The sequence below is a fragment of the Diplotaxodon limnothrissa genome, linkage group LG11 (assembly GCF_057381915.1).
Source record: "Diplotaxodon limnothrissa isolate DT_005_m linkage group LG11, D_limnothrissa_male_GT1.1, whole genome shotgun sequence".
Classification (NCBI taxonomy): domain Eukaryota; kingdom Metazoa; phylum Chordata; class Actinopteri; order Cichliformes; family Cichlidae; genus Diplotaxodon; species Diplotaxodon limnothrissa.
Window position 1 is genome coordinate 24,786,849 of NC_140606.1, and position 6,824 is coordinate 24,793,672.

Sequence of the window (6,824 nt, forward strand, 5' to 3'; positions counted from 1 at the left end):
GATTTTCCTTACTGAGGAGTTGGCAACACTGCGTGGCCCTGCTCAGTTTCCAACAATGGCGGCCGCTAGTTAGTTTTAATATTACTCTTATTATTCTTACTGGGTCACAAAATAAACGTTTAACATATTTTCAGGCGAGAATGTAGCTGTGTAAACCTCAAATATCTGCTCAGTTCATCAAGACACCACATATTTTCAAAAGCCCCCCTACATTTTTGGAAACGTCTGTTGCCTATGGGCTCAAAATGTGGTCATAAATATTTTGTACTTGTAAAAAAGATTTGTATGTGTAAAAAAGATTTGTGTGTGTGTAAAAAGATTTGTGTGTGCGTAAAAAAGATTTGTATGTGTAAAAAAAGATTTGTATGTGTAAAAAGAATTTGTGTGTGCGTAAAAAAGATTTGTGTGTTGACTTAGAAAAAAACCCCTGCAAGTTACAAGTGCGAATTTTGACCCTATTTTTCTTCCTTTCATCTGATTGGTCAATGTCATGTCAATCACAAATGTAACAATCCAATCAGAGAACAGATGGGTTTGGCTGTCGGAGGGGCGCTTTTTTTGAACTGCAGGTCCTTGAAGGGTGACAATGACAATAAATACTTAAATGAAATGAAATGAAATGATACAGTTTGAAGCTGGAGGATCTCTATATAAATAATCGATAGCAGCTAGGTCCCCTAACTTTCAGTAGCTGTTGAAAGGAAAAAGTTGTGGTATATCAGTGGTTAGAAATACCATTATTACTTTAGGATTAGTTTAACACAAAGTCAGGGCTGACCCAGGACCATTGCTGTGAGTCACAGTGCGCAGCATAAAACTCCTTTGTGTGTGTGTGTGTGTGTGTGTGTGTGTGTGTGTGTGTGTGTGTGTGTGTGTGTATATATATATATATATATATATATATATATATATATATATATATATATATATATATATATATATATATATATATATATATATATATAACATTCTGTTACTGTAACTTCTGTCGGTGCTGTGCTTTTGGAAACCGAATTTCCCAGAGGAACCCACCCGAGGGATCAATAAAGTTCTATCTTATCTCTTATCTTATCTTATCTTTCACATCGGACGCAGGATGTGCTGCTAATGCTAACTGCTAACTAAAAGCAAAGGATCCAGAATTTGTTACGCTGGCTGCTGGGCTCTGTGGGTTTTTGCAGCAGCTCTACCTGTACTAGATGCACCTGCTCCTTGTCTTTTCTATCTCTGACTTTATGTCCTCTACAAGAGTTTCTGTTTTTTTTGCTAGTTCTTCAAATGTTCAATAAAAACATGTATGCTAATTCATAACGAAGAAAGCTTTGTAATGAAGACTGTCATTTCCAAAACACTGCCCGCCCCCACCCCGCGGTCCGCAGCGCTGTTGAAAAGGCTGTGGAAGTCCCTGTATTAAACACGTAGACCTGTGACACAAAAATCACCAAACTCGGACGACCACAGACTGTTTTCCTTCGTGGTGATGAAGGAAAACGCTGAGTTGGCATGTAAAAGGGCATTTATTCCCTTCAAAGACCTGCAGTTCAAAAAAAGCGCCCCTCCGATAGCCAAACCCATCTGTTCTCTGATTGGATTGTTACATTTGTGATTGACATGACATTGACCAATCAGATGAAAGGAAGAAAAATAGGGTCAAAATTCGCACTTGTAACTTGCAGGGGTCTTTTTTTCTAAGTCCACACACAAATCTTTTTTACACATACAAATCTTTTTTTACGCACACACAAATCTTTTTTACACATGCATGACAATCAACAATACAAAATCTAACAACCCACACACAAATCTTTTTTACACATGCAAATCTTTTTTACGCACACACAAATCTTTTTTACACATACAAATCTTTTTTACAAGTACAAAATATTTATGACCACATTTTGAGCCCATAGTTGCCCACCAGCTCGATAGCTAGCCAGGGTTCAAGGCTCACTAGAGCCGGTGAGAACACCGGACTCCCGGCAAATCGTTTTCAAACCCACCGCCGTCTTTCGCTACTCAGGTTAAACATGATATATAAGTCACTTAGATAACTTAAAAATGTTATTGTTTCGCTTTTTTCAGTATTTTATTTGTTCCTGAGTAAATCGGTTTGGCTAAGATTAAAGTTATAGTTTTTACCAGGGACGATTTTAGCCCATTTTTGGGGGTTGAAGCACCCCCAAAATGAATCAACGCACCCCCAAAGATTTCTTCCTTTTTTTGGACAATATTTGCTGTTTGTGTGAAACACTGCTAAAAATATAAAAACCATACAGTACTTGGTTGAGACGTAATATTTTAACAGCAAAAGTATAGATACCCCCCCTCCCAAAATGGTTAGTTCCATCTCTCCCCTGCTCTGGCTCTAGTGCTGTTGCTGCCAGAGCGATAGTGGCTGAGACGCAGCAGAGGGGAGGTGTGAGTGCCTGGCTTAAAACAGGACATATCAGCTGCATTTAACCTTCAGTTACTCTTTATATAGTTAGGTAGGAGTCAGACCATGTTTCTTTTTAGCTGAAAAACATTACACCAGGTAACCTGCAGTGTTGAAAACATGTTTTCTGACGAGGTTTGCTACCCTACAATCCGTCCTACTCTGTAGTAGAATCAGCAACATTTGACAGTCCTGTTGCTCCCATTGAAATGTATATAGCCAATTTAAAATCTAAAACTTAAAATTGTCCATAGCCTACTGTTGTTACCACTGTCCTGTTTGAAATGGACTAGCTAACTGACTGAATGCCCATTAACCTTATAACTCCTGTTGTGTGTGTGTGTGTGTGTGTGTGTGTGTGTGTGTGTGTGTGTGTGTGTGTGTGTGTGTGTGTGTGTGTACAGAGAGACAGCCAGGTTCATAATGGATATAAGGAAGTTTTTTCAAAAAAGGAACCACATTCAGGTAAAAGTGTAAAATCAAATGATCCGTCAATCAAGAATAATGTTGGATCAGCGTTTCAATATTTATATCTTTTATTAGATGTTCATGTGGTTTGGTTATTTGTCTTTTGGTTGAAAGTAGACAGAGAGGACTTTTTGTTAGTGATCTTAACAGTATTTTTTCATATTAATGTAATTTTTCATCTAATTGAATACAATCTATTTCTGTATGACTGTCAGTCCAAAGAAGGAGAGAGGAAAGAGGGGAATGTGAGGAGAAAGGGCAAGGTCAGGAAGAACCAGGTAAGAAAACAGACAGGAAACAGTGACAGGCACAACAGAAACTATTAAACTGACAAAGAGAATAAAAACCTGATTTTACTCACACAATCTGGAAGTTGTGTTCTCACTATATTAAAGCTGCTGTACAGAATCTGCAAAACAAACTGGGTTGAAACATTTTTGACCCTCTTTAACAACATTCCAACATAACATTATCATTTATTGGGGAGATTAAAATTAATGATATATTTTTATGTGGTTCAGCCACAACTCTACTAAAACCTCAGCCAGTAATAGGTAGGCCAACTTTTGGACCGTCCAGTTGTCTGTATGACTGCTGCAGTACGTACATCACATTTGCACACTATCAGAAAGTGCCAAACAGCCCTGGTGGAGTGAGGAGCTGTAAAGAGAAGCAGAGTGCTCTGTTTATATTCTAAAAATGTTTTAAGCTTGTTTCAAAGATTCTGTACTGCAGCTTTAAATGTTTTCCAAAAGCACACATACGCTTATCAGTGTTTCTCAAACTTTTTACAGTGTGTACCACCTGATAAAAAATGTCAAGCTCTCCCAAGTACCACTATGAAAGCATGAAACTCATAAATCTTACAACACAAAATTAGTCTTATTAAATTAGTAAAATTAGTATCTGCACTAAAGATTTTTTCATACATTGTATACATTCTACCACAGGCAAAGTTGCCTCCATTTTTATAGTTTTTATTAATATTTTGTAATAATTTATTTGTAACAATTTATTCAGTTTTGGGAGTGTATTTTTATGCATCTGTATTATATTATACATACACATTAAAAGTGAATCTCTGTCCAAAAAATGCAGTCAGTTTACTTTTTACCATGAGCATCATTCATTATTCTCCCCCAGTAATTAAGGTTAGGATAAGTATTTTTTTTTATTCCAATCCATTCTTCTTTTGCAGCATTTAAATAACCTTTATCAGATTTGATGGTTTTGTTACAGACTTTTCAAAAAAGTGTTTTGCCTTTCTTTCTCAAATGTGGGGATTAAATTGTGTTAAAATGCACAAAACAGTGATGTCATGTTTTGTGACGAGGACCCAGGCACAGAGAGACTTGATGAATTTAAGAATCTCATGATTTAAGAAAGAAATTTGCAGACTTGCACAGAGATGGTAAAATTATGATGACTCATAACGGAGACGAAGACAACAGACGATGAGGACAGGGAGGATGCAGGGGTTTAAATGCACCAAGGAGACAGTCAGAGAGAACTTGGGACAACTGGAGACATTTAAGGATGCGGGGACTAACAGAGACAGGGAAGAAGTCTCATTGTGACGTGTAAAGTTTATCTTGTCTGGCTGGGCAGCTCTCTGGGTGCTCAGCACCCCCAAAGCTCTGATCCTAGAATCGCCCCTGGTTTTTACACAGCTGAATAAATGTCAAGCAGACAACTGATTATCAGAAGTGTGAGATGCTTGAGAATATACTCCGGTGTCCTGTTATATTTTAGATAGCAAGGAGCAGACAGCTGCATTTATTAAACTGCACTGAAACAATCTGCAAATTTCATTTAAATTCAATAAACTATCATCTTGTCTTTATTTTTAGTTAGCACATACCTTAAACACTTAAATCTTTAAGCTAATGATAGTTATATAAGAGCAGATGCATGCTGGTGCAATAAGCTGTACGTTGTACGTCCAATGGATGCATGATCTGATTAGTCGACTAATCGCAAAAATAATCGGTGACTAGTCGACTATCAAAATAATCGTTTGTGGCAGCCCTATTCCTCACACACCTTTATAGAGTAAGGGGGGGTGTTGCCCTTTGGCAGCCTTCCTCAGTAGTCTTCCACTACTCTCACTGCGCTTCACCCTGGGGTTGTCCTCCCCCAGGCTTGTACCTGTGGCTTCCTGTCCTGGTGGTGGGGGTTGGCTGTTCTGCAACCCAGTTCTTTGTTCCAATTCCAGGAATCTCCTCTACTTGTATTATTTCACACAGTAATTGCCATATTGCAATATTACATGCAATCCCAAACTATAGTCTCTTTAACTCTAATGTATATTCATTAATCTATTGTTCTCAACAAGAGGCATAGCATGAATGGACACAGCGCACCGGCGTGTCTATTGTATTTTTTGCCATGATATTGGTTGATCTTCACCACGAACAGCGTCTAGACTCTGTCTTGAATTCTATCACTACTGGGATTCTGTTCTGCCATGATGGGTCATTGGAGCCTAATTGGCAAATAGATTTCATTCTTGCAAATTCTGTCTGACAATAAATCATGTTGAATTCTTCCAAGTGACACCTCCATATTGGACTGCTGTTACAGTACAGAAGCAAACAACAAACATTTGGTAGAAAGCTATGTTAATGATTAACAAGTTCAGGAAGTTTAACCTTTCAGAATAACAACATTACTTCCTTATGACACTATATACTGAATGAACATTCATGTACTGGTATCAGCAAAGGGAAAGGCAAAGAGTGAAGGACTGCTTTAGAAATGGAAACATTTTCTGATATACTTCTGATATACTTCTTCATTTTCGGTTCCATCTCAGGTGAGCTTTCAGTGCTCGATGAAGCAGAAAAAACTCTGTCTGCTCATATTACTTTAAAGTTTTACTTCCTAATTTTTACTTTTAATATGTCCTCAAATAATTTGTTTGAATAACATTATATTGCAGTCTTTGATATATCTGTTGAATACTTCTAGTTCATGTTTAACTATGTGTAACCTGAAAATTGCACACAGGAATACGTTTTTCCTGCTCAGATAACATGGATCAGTTTGATAAGAAGTCAGTTTGTAGACTGATGGTATACTTAAACTCTGAGCCACAATCCTTATAAAAACTTCAATTCAATTCAGTTCAATTCAATTCAATTTTACTCAATTTTATTTATACAGTAGCCTCAAGACGCTTTATATTATAAGGTAGACCCTACAGTAAACCCCAACACTCATATGACCCCTTTAAGCAAGCACCTTGGCGACAGTGGGAAGGAAGAAACCTCCAGCAGAACCAAGCTTAGAGAGGGGTGGCAATCTGCTGTGACTGGTTGGGGTGAGAAAAGGAAGACAGGATAAAAGACATGCTGTGGAAGAGAGCCAGAGATTAATAACCAGTAATGATTCAGTGCAGAGAGGTCTATTAACACATAGTCAGTAAGAAAGGTGACTGAAGAAGAAATACTCAATGCATCATAGGAATCCCCTAGAAGCCTGAACCTATTGCAGCATAACTAAGGGAGGATTCTGGATAACCTGATCCAGCCCTAACTATATGCTTTAGCAAAAAGGAAAGTTTTAAGCCTAATCTTAAAAGTAAACAAATCCCTTCTATGGAAGCTGGTTCTATAGAAGAGGAGCCTGAAAGCTGAAGGCTCTCCCTCCCGTTCTACTTTTAAATACTCTATAGAGTATTTAAAAAAAAAAAACAACCCATAGCTAGCCAGGCCTCTGTAGCTGATGCAGCCAGAGGCAGCTTTGTATTTTTATTTAGAATTTTTATTTATTACTTCTAGTCTGAACTAGTGTAACTTGTTATTGTCAAGATGTCCTCAGAACTCCCAGAACAACGTTCAGTTTATCCAAAATGCTGCAGTGAGAGTACCAACAGGGACTAGGAAAGAGAGAGCATATTTCACCTATATTGGCTTCCTTT